The sequence below is a fragment of the Vicugna pacos genome, chromosome 6 (assembly GCF_048564905.1).
Source record: "Vicugna pacos chromosome 6, VicPac4, whole genome shotgun sequence".
Taxonomy (NCBI): Eukaryota; Metazoa; Chordata; class Mammalia; order Artiodactyla; family Camelidae; genus Vicugna; species Vicugna pacos.
The window spans coordinates 20,900,243-20,919,287 of record NC_132992.1 but is presented as its reverse complement, the minus strand read 5'-3'; the positions used below and the strand labels follow the sequence as shown (position 1 = coordinate 20,919,287).

Below are 19,045 nucleotides of genomic sequence, written 5' to 3'. Positions count from 1 at the left end.
GACCTAAGAGAAGCCGCTGGCGAGAGAAACTGCGTCACATGTCACAAAAATGAAGGAACAGCTCCTAACACAGCATTGCCTATCGCATCCAGTCAGAGAGCACTTGTCAGTGGGACAGGACAACACCAGAAATGCCTTACTCCAAACTCTGCAGTCAGTTTCAGACATAACCACCCTTGAATGAGTGTCAGAGGAGGAGGAGTCCTTTCTCCTGACCAAGGTTAAACGTGTCCTGAGTCTTTTTAATCTCATTTGCTTCTGTCTCCTTCAGAACTAAGTTCCATTAATCAGTCCCTCTCTTCTCCATCACTCATTATACTTGCTCGACATTCACCTATTTTTAAACTAAAAAACTCTCCCTGTATCCTGAGCCTCTTCTAATTACTCTGTCCCTGTGATAGTGGAGAGCAGTGGTTAAGACCTTGGGTCCTTGCAGCTGGACTGCCTGGGCCCAAACGCTCTTACCCACATAGCTGTGTGACTGTGCTGGTCACTTAACCTCTCTGTACAATTTCTTTACCAACAGAATGGGTATGATCACTGTACTTCATTGTAGTTACTAAGAGGAATAAACTAGATAATACAACGTCAAGCACAGAAGAAAAATCAAACTCTGATTGTTATATATTCTTGTACTTAGCGGATTGTAGATTCTCTTGAATTCTTCTAGTAGAAAATAAAAAAATCTTACCATCTGTAAGTAACGACATTACTTTTGCTTCTTTCTAAACTTTATCCTTTTTTGTTTGTTTGGCTTTATTCATGGGCTTCCAGTACAATGGTGAGTGGAAGCAGTGCTAGCCAGCATTCTTATGTCTTTCTGACTCTTCTATTCACTCTTCTATTTTAATGAGGCCCCTTGCTCCGGGACTTCACTAAAAGATTCCGACAAAGGCCGTTAATGACCTCCTTGTTGTTGAATCCAATGGGCATATCTCAGTTGTCATGTTCCCTGTTAAGCATCATTTAACATTAATGACTGCAGCTTTTTTTTTTTAATTCTTGCTTCTTTTACTTACCTATAACACACACTCTTTGTTCATCTCCTACCTCTGAACCTTCTGTCTCAGACTCCTTTGATGACTACACTGCGTCTGACTGCCTCTTAAATATAACTACGACATGTAACTTAACTCATACTACAACTCAGAACTGGGAAGAAAAATAAAACTCCTCTATTTTGTTGAGAACTAACCTGACTTTCCTTACAAGCCCATACTCACTAGTCAGTGGGGAAAATTGGCTAACTCTCCAATCCAGTTTAAAGTGTCATCTTACCCAATAATTAATAAAATCCTGTTAGGAAGAACTCAGTCTCTCTTGGATCAGACGGCCAGACGTGTCCAGGAAGTCAATCGTTCTCCTCCAAGATGATTACAAGTGGCATTATTGAATAATTAGAAAATTCCCTTATTTTTCCCTAGATTTTTCAGACATGGCATTTATGGCAAGGACTCATTCTCCTGTCATGCTGTCTTTTCTAACATAAGAGATGGCTAACACGTTCTGACAGATTCACTTCCTCCTCTGGTGTATATCCTGTATTCTGACTACACTTAAATGATTCATACCAAAAGACTGCTCAACCCACATCAACCATCGTCAAAACAATTTAAAATGGCAAAAAGAGAATGGGAAAATGGAATAAAAAGCTGACTATGCCTTGGTACATATTTGTACATATGTGTACATATGTCCTTCAAGCTCAACATGGAAGGCCAGATGATTTGTTAAGAAATATCAGTGACAATAAAACTAGTAATAAAGACTCTTCTTCAACAGACAGTAATATGGAAGGAGGAGAAATAAAATGGAGATAGGAATGGACAGAAAGAACATTTGGAGTGTAAGGAAAGGGCAGAAGGAGCAGAGTGGAAAGGAGAAGTGTAGCATTTGTCACCCGCTCTCTGATATGTGACTGCAATGCTGTTATATCCTGAATAGGAGAACAGCTGGCTTTAACATCAGGTCAAAGCGCTATCTCACCCCTGGGAAATACAGTCATTCTTCAGCTCATGATTAGGGCTTGGACAAGGTCTGTTGCCATTTGTCACTCTGTCACAGAGAGTTCAATGGAATTATCTATTTCTCCTTACCTGCAACAGGATAGTCTCTTTGTCGCTATCATCATTCACTGCACTGTGATGTCACATTAAACTGTACTTCAGAGCTCAGCTTTGATTATTTTAGAAACACCCACAACCTAATGCCCTGCACAGAGTAGACACTCAATGAATAATTGCTGAATGAATGAATGAGGCTCTCCTTTCATAGAAATGGGGAGGGAGGTGTCTTATTCTTCCCTTCTTAAATGTCCCACAAACGGAAAAGATTTGGCATGTTTAATTTAGCTCTGAATAGAGACCAAAGTAGGAGAGAAATCAAAGAAAATAAAAAGGGGAAAAAATAATAAATAGCTACAAATGTGCTATTACGTTACATTAGGAATGGAAGTAGACAAATGACACATACAGCAAAAATAATGTTTGATGACAAATGATAGAAAATGCATTATGAGCTTTATTGCTACGAGGACATTTCCATACAGTATACATTTCCCTCTATTTCCTTAATCAACATCTAATTACCAAAGCCAATTCGAGGCAAACAGAAAAGTACAACGGACCACACACAAAAGTACTGACTCAAGAGGCTAATATTAATTTCCCAATTTTCCTTCATAGCAGCTTTCCTGGTGTTTGCAAGGTTACTCTGACATAGTTTCTATTGGCTCCAGAGTTGAAATACAACGTTGGTGTAATTACTTTCCCAAGAACAGCAATGGTCACTACAATTTTTCTAAGCAGTTCCTAACCTCTTCACATGTTTAGTGTTTGAAAGCTCTTGGAAACAACACAGTGTAGAAATTTAATACATTTGGAAGCTGTACTAAGGTTAGCCAAATTCAGTTTCCCTTAATTCTCAAATTCAAGAATTGGAGTATCCATGTCGTCTGAGAAAAGATTGCCCTATAACTTTTCTACACCAATACCAGAATGCAACCGTTCTTAAAAAGTTATTTATTCAGATTTAGCTGTAAATGTTGAGCATGCTAGTATCATCTCTGCTGTGAGGACACAGCTTTATTGATTTACATGTACTTCACATACTGTACAGTTCACCATTTAAAGAATACAATTCAGTGGTGTTTAGTATATCCACAGGGTTGTGCAATCATCACCATAATCTAATTTTAGAACATTTCTGTCTCCCCTAAATGAAACCCCGTACCCACTAACAGCTAATTCTCATTCCTCCCAACTGCTACCCCCACGCCTACCAGTCCCTGGCAAACACTAACCTACTTTCAAACTCTATGGATTTGCCTATTCTGGGCATTTCATATAAATGGAATCACACAACATGGCTCTTTGGGTCTGGCTTCTTTCACTTAGCATGTTTTCAAGGTTCATCATTGTTGTAGTACCTATCAGTGCTTTCTTTTTATTGACAAATAACCTTCTATTATAGGAATATAATACATTTTGTTTATCCATTTCTCAGTTGACAGACATTTGGGTTGTTTTTACCTTTAGGCTATTATGAATAATGTTGCCATGAACATCTGTGTTCAAGTTTTTGCATGGACATGTGTTTTCATTTCTCTTGGGTATATACCTAGGAGTAGTATTGCTGGATCATATGGTAACTCTCAATATATTTAACTTTTTGAGGAACTGCCAGACTATTTTTCCAAAGTGACTATACCATTTTATACCCTCACCAGTTTCTCTACGTCCTTACAGAGCTTGTATTGTCTTTTTTTATGACAGCCACCCTAGGGAGTCTGAAGTGGTATCTCACTGTGCTTTTGCTTTTGCTTTTAATTTCCCTTTTCACATGCTTATTGGCCATTTGTACATCTTACTTGGAGAAATGTCCAGGTTTCTTTATCCATTTTATTAGGTTGTCTTTTTATAATTGAGTTGTAAAAGTTTTTATATATTCTAGATACAAGTCCCTTATCAGTTATATGATTTGCAAATATTTCATTATGTGGATTGTCTTTTTACTTTCTTGATGGTATCAATGCAGCACAAAAGTTTCTTATTTTAATGAAATCTAATGTGTCTGTTTTTATTTTATCACTTACTGTTTTGGTGTCATATCTATTCTAGTTTGTACTATAGCTGTGTCCCTAGAAAGCCAATGCTAAGACACGTGGTATTTCTTGAGGGAAAGTCAGCATGCATTACTGCTACTGCCTATAGATGAAAAACATGGGTCTCTTAAAAAAACAAATTACAATAGTGCAACTGGCAGGGAATCCCTCCTAAAAACGGCTAAGGTATGTTATCAGCTACCTTTTAATAAGCCATAGAAATGAGGGAAAGAACCCATACAACTGAAATTCACAGATGATATGCAAAATTTATTTTAAATATAGTTTTAACCTCCCTCACCAGAAACCTGACCAGAGTTGCAAAGAAGTAGATGACCCGTTTGATTTTTATTTCTTCTCCCTGAATCTGTACCACCACCTGGTAGAGAATTCCACAAGCCTTAGAGCAGTCCAAAGAAGAAAGGCAAACACAAGTACAAGCAGCCTGAGTAAATTTCAGGCTGGACAGTGGGATCCTAAACAATAGAGCTCTCTTAAGGAACAGAGGACTGGCTCTGTTCCTCTATTCCATATACTAGCCATTGGAAAGTCACTATAAAAGCCTTTGTAAATAATGCATTCATAAAGAATATATTTGTTGAGATGCAGAAATGGAAAGTGACAGAATCAAATTAACTAATTTATCAAGTAAAGAATTAACCAGGCTAAAAAAAAAAAGAGCTAGACAAAGACATTTGTTTTACACCATGTTGTCAGAAGCAACAAATAGGACTAGAATGTCTTTCCTTCCTCCTATCTCTGCATTTACAAATTCTTCAGTCATTCAACAAATGTTATTTAATATCTACTATGAGCTAGAGGTACATTAATTAATAATATATAATCCCTGATTTAGAGGAGTCTGCAATATTTCAAGATCAAGTCAACCTACTATTTCATTCATGAGTTCTCCAATTTGGAGTAATCTCTTCCACTAGCCATCTTGGACAGCACTTTATCAACACCTTTATTGGAAAGTTACATTTCTCTACTTTATGGTATAGTTGTTAATAAACACGACTTGTCTCCAGCACTAAACTATAAACTCCTTGCAGGCAGGATCTGTGTGCAAGTCACCTTCCTGACCACCATATCACCCTGTACATGAACACACAATAAATTTTAGTTGAGTGAGTGGAGTTTTTAAAGTATCAAATTTAGAAACATCAGTAGAAGATTAATATAAACCATATCTTTCACAAAAAAATTACATCCATGAATTGTTAATGCTGAAGCTTATTACCTTAGTCTGGAATGCCAGCTATTCTAGTTTCCATATAAATGGTTTCTTCTCAACTTCAGCAGTGTGCCAAAAGGGGGTGGTTACATTTTTAGAATTTTTCAGCTTAAGTGAAAGAAACTCAAAACGTTAGAAACAAAAAATTGGAGGTAAGTTATACTTGAGGGGTATCTGACAGCTAAAGAGTATTTTCCTTTAAGAAAATCTTTCCCCAAATCTACCCCAAATGGGCAATAGATAAACCCACAAAGCTAACAATTAGATCCTAAACTATTTCTTACTGACCCTGAAATTCAGTCTTCTTTAATTCTTTTCCATCTTTCATCTCCTAATTAGTTTATAGATTCAACCACGTTTAAAAAAGAACATTTAAATAATTTAAAACATTTTTAGAACTAAAGCTTTAGAGACATAGAAATTTGCAAAGATAGTACATATATCCTACATCCAGTTTCTTCACCCAGTATAACATTTTACATTAGTATGGCACATTTGTTACAATTAATGAACTAATATTCATACATTATTTTTAACCAAAACTCATACTTTATTCAGATTTCCTTAGTTTTAACCTAATGTCTTTTTTCGGATCCAGAATCCCATCCCAGGTACCATTTTACATTTTGTAGTCATGTCTTCTTAAGCTTCTCTTGGCTGTGACTGTTTTTTGGATTTTCTTTGTTGTTGTTGTTTTTAATGATCTTGATAGTTCTGAGGAATACTGGTCAGGCATTTTATGGAATGTCTCTCACCTGGGATTTGTCTTAAGTCTTCCTCACAATTATACTGGGGTTATGGGTTTGGGGGAGAAAGACCACAGAGGTAAAGTGCCCTTTTCATCATATCATATCAAGGGTGCATACTATGAACATTACTTGTCACTGCTGACATTACTCTTTATCACGTGGCAATGGCAGTGTATGTCAGGCTTCTACGCTGGGAAGTTACTCTTTCCCTCTGCCGATTTCCATGCTGTACCTTTTGGAAGGAAGTCACTATGTACAGTGACACTTAAGGAGTGGAGATTAGTGCTCTACCTTCTTGAGGGCAAAGTAGCTACTTAAATTACTTGGAAGTGCCCTGCATGGGAGATTCATCTTTTCATAACCATTGATTTGCTAAGAGATTTTTCTGTTTTATTCATTTATTTGTATCAGTATAGACTCATGTACATTTATCTCATACTTTGGGTATTAATACAATATTACTTTATTTTGTTCTAGCTTTGACCAGAGCACAGTCGGCTACTGTGTTCCTTTAACATCTCCTACCATTGAGCTGCTTGGCATTCCGCACTCTCTGGCACTACAAGGTGTTCCAGGCTCATTCTGTGTATTTCCTGCCCCAGTCCTAGAATCAGACGTTTCTCCAAGGATCTTTGCTTCCTTATACTGGAGAATGGTATTAGGATCCAAAAGCTGTGTCCTAGGTATACTTGTTGCTACTCGAGTGCCATTGCTTCTACAGCCACTTCGTTTTACACTACATTTCTCTCCATTTCTAGAATCAAAACATTGTTCAGGCCACCTGTGACAGAGCCTTGGAAGGATATGAGAGACAAATAAGCCTTCTACTCTGATCTCTAGAAAGTCCCTCTCTCATGGATCAGTTTCTATCTCAGCAAAAGACAGTGTTACCATTTCTTATACAGAGTGAACAGATACATTTCAGTTAATGCTTATCTAGTGGTATACTTCTCTGCCCCATAGAGAATCACAGAATGTTAGAACCAGAAAAAGCTTTAAAGGATATCAAATTCAATTGTTCACTCATTTACAAACACACATCAAGGGTCTGCTATGTGCTGGGCACAATCCTAGATGATAAGGATGTAACAGTACACAAAACTAGACATAGTCTCTGACATCATGAAGCTTATGGTCTGGTGAGAATGATGACTATTAATTATAAAAATGACACAAGTAATTACAGCAATGTAACTGTGCTAAGTGCATAAGAAGAGATAAAAGATGGTATGAGAGAGTACTGCAGGGAGTCTAGATCTGTGGTGGATTAGGATTCAGGGAGCTAAAATCAGCTAGAGTAGGAGGTAACTAGGTGAGAGGCAACAAGAAGACAATTCTGAACAAAGCAAAAGCAGAAGGGACTGTGGTAAATTAAAAAGTTCAGAGGAGAGAGGAGCTTAGAAACCTGGCAGAAGATGAGGGTGGAAGGGAAGCCAGGGCTAGACCACAGGTCCCTGCCAAATAAAGATCTGGTCTCTGTCTTAAGAGGAATGAGAAGTTCCTGAAGTAGAACTCATTAGCGTTTTAAGCAGGGTGGAGGTGGGTAGTAACATCTTGAGATTTGCATTGTGCAAAGATCATTCTGGTGGTTGTGTGGAGAATGAATGATGGGTGGGCAGGAAGCTCCAGTCCGAGGTGACCAGTTAGGAAGCTACTGGAGCAGAATAAGGAGATGATGCTGGAGTGCTTGGACTGGAGTGGCGGGGGTGGTGGGGGAGACAGAGAGAGGAGGGCAGGTTTGAGAACTATGTAGGAAGCAAAATTGACAGGATTCTGTGACATTCTGAGTACAAGGCAAGAGAAAGGACAGTTCAAGGGCAAGAATTGAGTTTTGAGTTTCGCAATTAGATGGATGGTGGGTGACGATGTTATTCACTAATAAGGAAAACACTGGAAGATGACCAGGTTTGACAGGGAGGCCATGAGCTCAGTTTTGGATTTACTGAATGTGAGGTATTCATGACAGATCCAAATTGAGAGGCAAAAAAAAAAAAAAAAAATCACTGGATTTAAAAATCTGGAGCTCAGGCTTAGTAATACAAATTTGATATGGTTAGTTTCACAGGCGATAACTGAAGCCATGAGCACAGATAAAAGATCATTAGGAAAGAATACAGAATGGGAAGAGAAGGGGCACTGGGCAAGTCAAGTCATGCACAAAATGAGATTAATAATAATTCCTACTCCACAAAATTGTAGTCAAAATTAAATGTCATCACGTATGTAATAGCAAATGGTAAACTATAAGCACCAACTATGCCACCTATTACTATTAAAATTGTGCGTTTTATGAAAAATACTCCAATAGGATACATGTATGGTTGTTTACCTTCTTGTTTCAAGCACTCAGCAGGGCATAATGTGCATACCATTACTCACTACTTGCAAAATACAAATCTCTGGTCGTTATAGTAAAGGACTAACAGCTATTAATATGAAAAACAATACTGGTTTAATATTCTCTCATTTTCCTAATTATTGGCCCATAGGTGGAAAATGAGGCACTGAGAGAAGAAATAATTGAGGTGCAGGAGCAGCCCACATTCTGGTCTCCATCCTACTACCCTCCCTGTAGCTGTCTGCTCTTCAAAGCCATTTGGAACCATAAAAATTCAAAACACTGTAAATTGGAAACATCTGCCAAATTTTACCAAGACTCTCTTCAAATACACGTTAATTAAATGTAAATAATAATGTAACATCTTCATTATAGAAACTGACTCAAATGAATGAGAAAACATCTAATGTGAAGAATCATTTGTTTAATAGGTTGTGACCATCAACTAAATGCTATTTTCACAGGGGTGTCCTCCAGAAAGTAGAATTAGCTTCTTTGGAGGGAATTGGACATATTTTTAAAAATTAGATTCTATCCACTTTAATCAGATGCAAGTTCTTTAGGATAAAATTGTAATAGGTCAGTTTTCATAAAGGTAATTCCAAAATCACAAAGGTGAAAGGTACCCAAGGATCTGTCTCCAAAAATGTTGAGCTGTAATCCGAAGACTTCAGTTTTTGAACTGCCCAAGGCACCTGGCCATAGGGTCTGAAATTCAGCTCATGTTCCTCCCATAAAGTCTTGTGACCAGGAACAGGGCTAGGATAGCCTGGATAAGGACAGGGAGTGGGAGGCATTTTGTTTTGTTTTGTTTGGCCCAGAATTGGTGCCTTTGGAACCCCATATGTTACAGTAGCACTGCAGAAGGATCATTCCAAGAGCAATTGTTTGAACTCCAGACAAACACTGGAGTCTTTTAAGACCTGATCTGGGTACAGATGTAGTCTTGAAAAGAAGCTTATGACAAAAGCAACCATTAAAATGCTTTTATTAAACTGCTAATGCTATCCTCAGCTACAAAGATAGTTTGATTTTCTTGTTGAAGCCTTTTAACGGATACTGCACTATCAGGGTAAAGTCACTACACACACTCTAAGCTTTAATACCCAGTGTATTTGGAAACATTAAAAATAAATAAAACCTCAAGGACTTTTAATTTTACCAAATACTGCAATAAAAAAAAAACACTGAATAGCAAAAACAACTCTGTAGAAGCTTTTTAGGAAAAGAAGTATGAAGCATTCTTAAAGCAGATGTGGTACTCTGTGATACAAAGTAGGTGTGGAACAACCGTCTGCCTGAAGATCTTCAAATCTTGGATCTGATCCTGTTGTTTGGCCTTAAATCGCTCAACCTTTTTCATCCTGTTTCTTCACTTGTGTGAAATGGATTGAACTATATTGTTAAAGCCTTCTCCAGCTCTGACATTCTTTAATTCCACAAATGTTGTTGTTACAAATGTCCCTTTCTTTGTGTGACCTCCTTCATTTTCTATACCATAGCTAACATTTAATCACTGCTTTTGGCCTCCTTGTATTCTTACCATTTGTTCCCACATTGAAATAACCTCCTCTCTTAATCATTAATGTATGATCCCCTCTTATCTTCAGACCTTTCCAAACTCACTTTAAAATTTTCATTAACAATTATTCACTGAAAAGATGAAAGATTTACTCATCTCTTTGTTCACTGTCTAGATTCTGCCAGGCAACTTACCCTAGGCCAAATACTCCAACCCATGTTTATACAGTCAACAAGCATTCAAAATCCTAGGCAATGGGAAGATTTACAAAATTAAAAGACATTTAGGAGGAAACTTAGCATATAATCAAACTAAGAGAGAATAATTCTGAAGTAATTTATAAATGAGAGGGAGTAGGGTAAATATAGTGAAAGTAAACTCTGAGAGGTCAAACCAGGAGAAATCTCAATATAGGCCAGAGTTTGCTCATCTTGAGAAGAATAAGAATTGAATCGGCAGAGGAAATCTCTCCATGTGGGGGAAGCTATACAGAAACCCAGGTACTGAGCAATTATAATTCTCAAAAGCCTTTCCAGATGTTTTCTTTATTGTAGAGAAGGGAGATGGTCAAGAGAACAAGTTTCTTAACCAAAGGTTTTGATTACAGGTTTCTAAATATTCAGTACATTGAAGAGTCTCAACCACAGCAATGTGAAAAAATATCTTGCTAGAAGAAAGAATGTTACCATCAGTCCAAGTAAATCCTTCAAATATACTAGCTCATAAATGACTTCAGAAACCTAGGCTAGGGAGAATATTATCTTGTCAAGGTATCAAACTATCTTCTGCACCTGTCAGTTCCCCTCTACACCATTATCTCATTGTCCCTGAGGCCAACCAGCAACACAGTGGGTGAGGGGGAGATCCTCCCCACTGACTGCTGATTAACCACATACCCTGAGTTTCTACTTTCTTCCACCACTTCCAAACTTGGATAAAATCCTGCATCAGGGCATGGAGTCTGGCTTTCCAAGTGACTATTGGTAGAGCAGGATGACACAACTCAGAACTATGAGTTAACTCTCCACAGGGTGATCTTTGATAACTGGAAACAGCAGGCAGAAAGGGTCCAGGCTGATAAATTTCCTCTTCCACTCTGCTTCCTGGAAATGTCCATCTATCCTATCTGGAGACACCACATGAGGTCAAATATATGCACTTGCAGAACAACCAGCTGAATCTCTTTGAGGTTCATCATGACACAGTCACGGCAATCCAATCAGTTTACTTTGTGTCTCATAGCTTCTTGCTTCTCATCTGTTTTCCCTCTCTCTCACTGCTGATCTGGATTGTTCCTCCAAATAAATCTTCACTTAATTCCTGCTTCAAGCTTTGGCATCTAGAGAGCCCAGGGTAAAACAGCAACAAGGCCAAAAAAGAAATAAAGGAAAGAACCTTGGAATGGTACTTGAGATAAACTGGTTCTAATCTTCCCATAACTGGTTCTATTAATTAGCCATTTGACCTTAAACAAATCTCATTCTGAGATCTATGAAACAGGGTAGGAGTTAGAGAAAGAGAGATTAGGCTAAATGACTGCTGGGTCGCTTCCAGCTGCAATGTTTTATGATTCTTAGGAATTATACAATCTAAAGCCTCAAATAACCCATTAGAAGATGGGTCAGTGTCAAACCATGGAGTCCTATTATATTACAATTCATTTGATCACAGCAATACTTTGGAGCAGCCTGATGAAATATAACCTTAAGTGAATCTTGAGCAAAATTCTCTTGGCTCTGAAACAGGGCCACTGTCATTACCATCAGCAGCCAATGTTATTTGATGTGTGACATTATATTTTGCAACTTAACCAAATATCACAAATCCAATAAAACCAGGACACAGAAGGTCTTATGAGAGTTATAAGACCACATCTGTTCTGTGGAAAGTTATAAATAAAAGAGTATTTTTAAAAATCAGTAGTATCAAGTGAAAAAAAGCCAGTCATAAAAGACCACATATGGTATGATTCTATTTATATGAAATGTCCAGCATAGGCAAATCTATAAAGACAGAAAGCAGATTCATGATTGCCTGGAACTGGAAGCTGGGGAAATGAGAGTGACTAATATTGTTCATGGCGTTTCTTTTGGGGATGATGAAAATATCCTAAAGTTAGTTTATGGTGATGGTTGCACAACTCTGTGAATATACTAAAAAACACTGAATTATACATTTTAAATGGGTGAATTGTAAAATATTTGACTTGTACTTCCATAAAGCTATTAAAAAAGTAATGGGGCTGTTTTATTGTGGGGAGTAAACTGGCTCACAGACGAAAATATGTGAAGAACAAATAATCATTCTTGCATTGGAAGAATTAATATTGTCAAAATGGACACACTACCCAAAGCAATTTACCAATTCAAGTGATCATTATCAAATTACCCATGATATTTTTCACAGAAACAGAACAAATAATCCTAAAATTTATATGGAACAATAAAAGACCCAGAAATGCCAAACAATCCTGAAGAAAAAGAACAAAGCTAGAGGCATAACCCTCCCAGACTTCAGACAGTACTACAGAGCTACAGTAATCAAAACAGCATGGTATTGGCACAAAAACAGACATATGGATCAACAGAACAGAACAGAGAGTCCAGAAACAAACCCACACACCTATGGTCAATTAATCTTCAATAAAGGGGGCAAGAATTTATAGTGAAGAAAAGACAATGTGTTCAGCAAGTGGTGTCGGGAAAATTGGAGAGCCACATGTAAATCAATGATGTTGGAACACTCCCTCACACCATACACAAAAATAAACTCAAAATAGCTCAAAGACTTAACTATAAGACGTGAAATCATAAACCTAGAAGAGAACATAGGCAAAACATTCTCTGACATAAATTGTACCAATGGTTTCTTAGGTCAGTCTCCCAAGGCAATAGAAATAAAAGCAAAAATAAACAAATAGGGCCGAATCAAATTTATAAGGTTTTACACAGCAAAGAAAACCATAAACAAAATGAAAAGACAACCTACAGAATGGGAGAAAATATTTATAAATGATGAGACCAACAATGGATTAATTTCCAAAATATACAAACAGCTCATACAACTCAATAACAAAAAACAAACAACCCAATCAAAAAATGGGCAGAAGACGTAAATATGCATTTCTCCAAAGAAGACATACAGATAGCCAATAGGCGCATAAAAAGATGCTCAACATTGCTAATTATTATAGAAATGCAAATCAAAACTATAATGAGATACCACATCACACCAGTCAGAATGGCCATCATCAAAAAAGTCCACAAATAATAAATGCTGGAGAGGGTGTGGAGAAAAGGGAACCCTCCTACATTGTCGGTGGGAATGTAATTTGGTGCAGTCATTATGGAAAACAGTATCGAGATTCCTTTAAAAACTAAAAATAAAGTTGCTGTTTGATCCAGCAATCCCACTCCTGGGCATATATCTGGAGGAAACTCTAATTTGAAAAGATACATGCACCCCAATGTTCATAGCAGCATTATTTACAATATCCAAGACATGGAAAAAACCTAAATGCCCATTGACAGATGACTGGATAAAGAAGATGTGGTGTATATATACAATGAAATACTACTCAGTCATAAAAAAGAATGAAATAATGCCATTTGCAGCAGCATGGATGGACCAAGAGATTATAATAAGTGAAGTAAGTCAGACAGAGAAAGACAAATATCATATCCCTTATATGTGAAATCTAAAAAAAAATGACACAAATGAACTTATTTACTAAACAGAAACAGATTCACAGGCATAGAAAACAAATTTATGGTTACCAAAGGGGAAAAGTGGGGTGAGGGAAAATCAGGAGTTTGAGATTAGCGGATACAAACTACTATATATGAAATAGATAAAGAACAAGGTCCTACTATATAGCACAAGAAACTATTCAATATCCTGTAACAAACCATAATGGAAAAGAATATGAAAAATATATATAAATGTATGTATAACTGAGTCACTATACTGTACATCAGAAAGTAACACAACATTATAAATCAACTATACTTCAACTGAAAAAAAAAAAGAACAAATGACCATTTATCTCTAAGGACAGAAAATTATGCAGAACTTATTTGTATCCTTAAAAAGGCCCTGGAAGAGGACACACATACTCACTTTATCTGGTTTCTTTTTGATACTAAACTCACCCAAGCAGCAGAGAGTCAGACTCTTTGGGGACAGATTACAGGGAGAATTTACGAATTTGTGCAGAGGAGATCCAATGAGAGCAAGTGTGAGGTGACACAGAAGGGAGAGGCCCTCAACTTGCATCAGTCACAAACTACAAAAGGGACCTGGGAGAAAGAGTGGGTTATTCAATTCAAAAGAACATTTTTGGGACAACTATGATACACAAGGTACTGTTTTAAGAGCAGCAGTAAAGAAGGAAATTCAAAAATGACACGAACAGATGCCACTTTCTCCTCTACTTCAGAGAGCCCCTAATATGGTAAGACAGAACATGCATACCATGAGGCCAGGTCAATAAAGGCTGTGACAGAGTCTGAACCACATGCTAGGAAGGTTAAGAAAGAGTTCATAGAAGATTTGGTCTTTTCTCTGGGCCTCCAACATTTGAGAATATCAATCCAATATGCTGCCATACCCTGGAAAACTAAAACAATGGGATCCACTTGAAGCGGGTAAGAAATACAAACACTAGTTTACCTTATTCAAAGTAAGAGATACACTCTAGGATCACTACACTTCACAAGAGGTAGAGTAAAACTTCCTTTGTATAAAGACAAGTCTCCTGACAAGTCCTTGGCTTCAAATTTTTCTTAAAGTATTTAAAGTTCAGAGTCAGCCCCTGAACACTTGGCTGCAAAAACAGCCGAAGCGCTAAAGCGCTGCAGACTGATCAGATGGCTGTTCATAGGAAAAGCCTGCATCCGATTTGCTGACAACGTCCATGAGCACAAAGGAGAAGAGAAAGGAGAGAAGATAAGAAGGGAAGGGGAGAGAGCTGTCAGACAGCAACAGCGACCAGAAGCAGAAGCAGAGACTGGAAACAATGACATGGTAGGCGGCAAGGCTGCAAGTGGCAGACACTGGCACAGAAGAAAGTCAGTTACAAAAGAGGCACAAAAGAACCTCATTCGACAGTCTAAGCCAACGAGGAGTTACCAGCTTACAAATAGCCCTTCAAGGCTGGGGAGAAACAGAAAGCAAAAAGTACATAAGGGCACTCACATCCACCCAGAAGCCTGCCAACCAAAGTAGTTCAAGGGCCCCTGGGGAGAAGGGGCTGGCCACAGTGCAGAGCTATGTAGTGGCAAACTACATCCTTTCACTCCATGCCCCAGACCATATATATCCATAGCACCAAACACTAACGTTCCTAAACATGACCCTGAGTCAAGAAGAGATCAAATCAAGATAAACATTCTGTTTAAAATGGCACATCTCAGAAATATTTTTATTCAAAATTAGAGTAAAAAAATTGGGAACATAAATCATCAAATCCTCAGCTATATGGCAAACTTATTTTTTTAGTTCCCAATAATGGTTTATTCCCTAATGACCTAGCACAAAAGAAATTTCAGTCCATAATGGAATAAAAAGTCAGCTAAAAGATAGAAATGATAATTCTATGAGGGCAGTGTTAAAAAAAAAAAAAAGACAGGGTCAGAAGCCATGTAATTATATAAAATAAGAAAAGGGATCCCTGGCTTACTAATTCATTCTCCGAATCTGAATCTGAGAATACTTGGCTTAAGGGCCTGGGCTCTAGAGAGTAACTAAGACAGGCCCCTCTATGTGTAAACATTTTACATCCCTTTAAAAATATACGCTCAGTGAAGGAAGGCACTGGTTGATGTTTCTCTCTGTAGCCTCCACAATACTTGGACATGATGTCTCATGTGCAATGTTCTTCCACATTGCCACTTGCTTCCCTGCCATTTAATAACTAAAGTTTTCACTATGTACTAGCTGTTGCTTTGATTAGCTCAGAAGAATACAAGAGTAACTTCCTACGTTTTTCAGCTCTTGACACAAAGCTAAATCAATGAGGAAATCTGATGTCTTTCACCTCTATACTCCATGTGATTTACAAATGTGGTTTCATCATAATGTTCTCTTTTCTCCCAATTCCCACAACCCAGACATGCCAGCTCCTCTTAATATCATAGTTACTTAATTCTGACTCCCTCTCAGTCAAAATCTAAGGGCAGATTTTTCAGACAGGTTTCAAGCCATTTGGAAGAGATTATTTATCAGTCTAGGGTTAAAGTAGGCAAACTATAATGCCCAGGGATGCTCCCAAAGGCTCAGTCCTAAATATAAGTTGTGGGGTAATCCCAAGCCTCATCAAGATAAAAAGCAGTAAAGGCTGCCCATGGTCTGCCACTATTAGTCTGACTTTTTGGCTAGAGTAATATCATTATCCATTGTACTTTGAAGTGTTTAAGACCTCCGGTAGGTCATAAATGTGTGATCATTCACCTACCACCAAGGAATTCCACATAGTTTGACATTTGAATCAGAGTATCTACCTTTCAAAAAATATTAATTTTCACTGCAATGAAATAAGCTGGAATGGGTTTGGATGGGTTTAGTAGGCTCTTGGCCTTGAATTTCCAGCCTCTCCCATGATCTTGTCTAGTGGTGAGGTACATTTCCCGTACGTTGTTAAATCTTCAAGATGACCATCAATCATTTTCAGCCACCATTTCCTGAAATAAATAATGAACATGGCCCTTTCAAAGATATTGTGCAAGGTGCCTGCTGATAAAATGAACTGTGCAGGAACACTAGCGGCTAGGAACAATTCACTCTTTCCTGTCTTGAGTTGTCACAGGAGAAATATTTGATGATGCTGCTCCCGGCATGTACCTGGTGTACCAGCCAATCATGCTGTAACCCATGCCATCCACGTCTTGGGAGATGCACAAAGCTGCCAGGCTTACGGCATCAGTGGAAAATATGGTAAGTCATAGGTTAGATATACGTGAAGAAAATACAGTCTGAGTAGTCCTGTAGTAGAACATTTAGACAGTAGAGCATTTAGAATGCTCTTTCTATAGTGCTTTTGTCATTTATTTTATTGACATAAACAAAGACTTCATTTTATTGTTTGGTGATGCTTTTTTATTTTGCAATAAACCCTTTCAGGAGCAATGAGCTTTAAAACTGTGCATGTTTAATGAAAAATTAAGTCCAACGTTCCTTTGTCAAGTAAGCAGATTATGAGCAAGTACCCTACACAAAATACTTGTTGACATCTTTCATCTACCATAGAGAGGATAGAGATGTCACTATCCATATTAAAACTAGAAGATAAAATCCTTTTGAAGAAGTATTGCCATCTACTCCAAGTTAGCAGCTGCACATACAGAGGAGTCAAACAAGTAAGTAAATGGATGGTGAGAGCCACGTTTCTCACTGTTAGAGAGGAAGCAAGGGAGGAAGGTCAGAATAAACCATGTAGTACTGGGATAGAGTCCAAGATATTATTAGAGTCAAAGACATGAGTATAAACTCACGTTCAGCTTAATATATATGAAAATAGTTACAGAAATAATCATAGATATGTGCATATACATGGGTTTGCATATATACATTTCCTGGCTCTGTCTGCTGAGATAGTCTGGAAGCAGTCACACTCCAGCAGTAGTGAGCACACCCAATGCCCAGATCTTGGTTTCTAAATATCATTCTACACTAAAAGAATCCAAAGTTCCTTGGATAACTGAATGATTCTAAGGCTGGGGCAATAATGCTACATAAGCCTAGAGCAACTAGTAATGCTATAAGGTAAGGAAGTACTAAAAAAAACAAAAGGGTGAGGGCATGTCAAAGGAATTTAAAGCCAACCTGAAAGAACTCTCAATGGCAAAAGCTGAAATAATTTGAACAATACAATAAATAACATAGTGCTGGTTTATAACACAAAGTAGAAAACAAATAGGCATAAGTCTATGCTGATATAAACAGATGACTGAACAAATAAATGAACGGGGGAGAAAAGATAAATCTTTCTTATAAAAGAACTCCAAATTATTTATGTAGATACCGTGACTCCCACAGCAAGAGGTAGGACTTAATTCTTCCCTCCTCTGTCTTGAGTGTGAGCTGGACTTAGCGACTTGCTTTCAAAGAAGTATGGGGGAGAAAAGATAAATCTTTCTTATAAAAGAACTCCAAATTATTTATGTAGATTCCGTGACTCCCACAGCAAGAGGTAGGACTTAATTCTTCCCTCCTCTGTCTTGAGTGTGAGCTGGACTTAGCGACTTGCTTTCAAAGAAGTATGGCAAATAGTACAGTGGGGTCATGGGGGTGAGTAAATTTATAGTGTAGAAATATAGCAAACACTGCTTTGGCCAAACTGGTGATGTTAACTTTGACAAAGTGATAAGTCATACTGATAACATGTGTCCATTATGTGATATAGTGAGGACACTTCATTTTTGGTATTCTTCCCCCTCCCCTGGCTTTACTGAGATATTACTGACATATAACATATGTAAGTTTAGGGTGTACAATGTGATGATTTGATACACACACATATATATAAAGTGAAATGATTACCATAATTAGGTTAGTTAACATATCCACCCCCCCTCACATAGCTACCTGTATGTGTGTGGTGATAACATTTAAGAGCTACTCTCTTTAACAGCTTTCAAGTACATAATACAGTATTGTCAGTCACCATACTGTTCATTAAATCCCCAGAACTTATTCATCTTACAGCTGGAAGCATGTATATTTTGACTAACATCTTCCTATTTCCACCACGCCCAAGCCCCTGGCAACCACCATTCTACTCTCTGAGTTCAGCTTTTTTAGATTCCACATGTAGGTAAGAACATATGGTATCTGTCTTTATCTGATTTATTTCACATAGTGAAATATCCTCAAGGTCCATCCATGTTGTTGCAGAAAGCTGGATATACTTTTTAGTGACTGAATACATGTCTGGTATTCTTTCCTAAACCCATAACTCCTGTTAAATCATGAAAAAATGTCAAACCCAAACTGAGGGATATTCTACAAAATACCTGATCAATACTCCTCAAAACTGTCAAGGCTGTGAAAATTAAGGAAAGGCTGAAGACTGCCACAGACCAAAAGACACTGAGGAGAG

The 19,045-nt window shown here is 37.7% G+C and overlaps 1 protein-coding gene across 17 annotated transcripts in view; it reads right to left on the bottom strand.

Moving 5' to 3' along the window:
* FRMD5 (FERM domain containing 5) overlaps positions 1 to 19,045 on the bottom strand; it is a 372,595-nt gene that overhangs the window by 136,446 nt on the left and 217,104 nt on the right. Inside the window, exon 1 of one of the 17 annotated variants that reach the window (XM_072962559.1) lies at positions 1,279 to 1,351. The exons of the other annotated variants lie outside the window; for them this stretch is intronic. The gene's annotated coding sequence lies outside the window, so the exon portion shown is untranslated. Of the gene's footprint in view, positions 1 to 1,278; positions 1,352 to 19,045 lie in introns of those variants that run through there. 17 annotated transcript variants of the gene reach the window in all.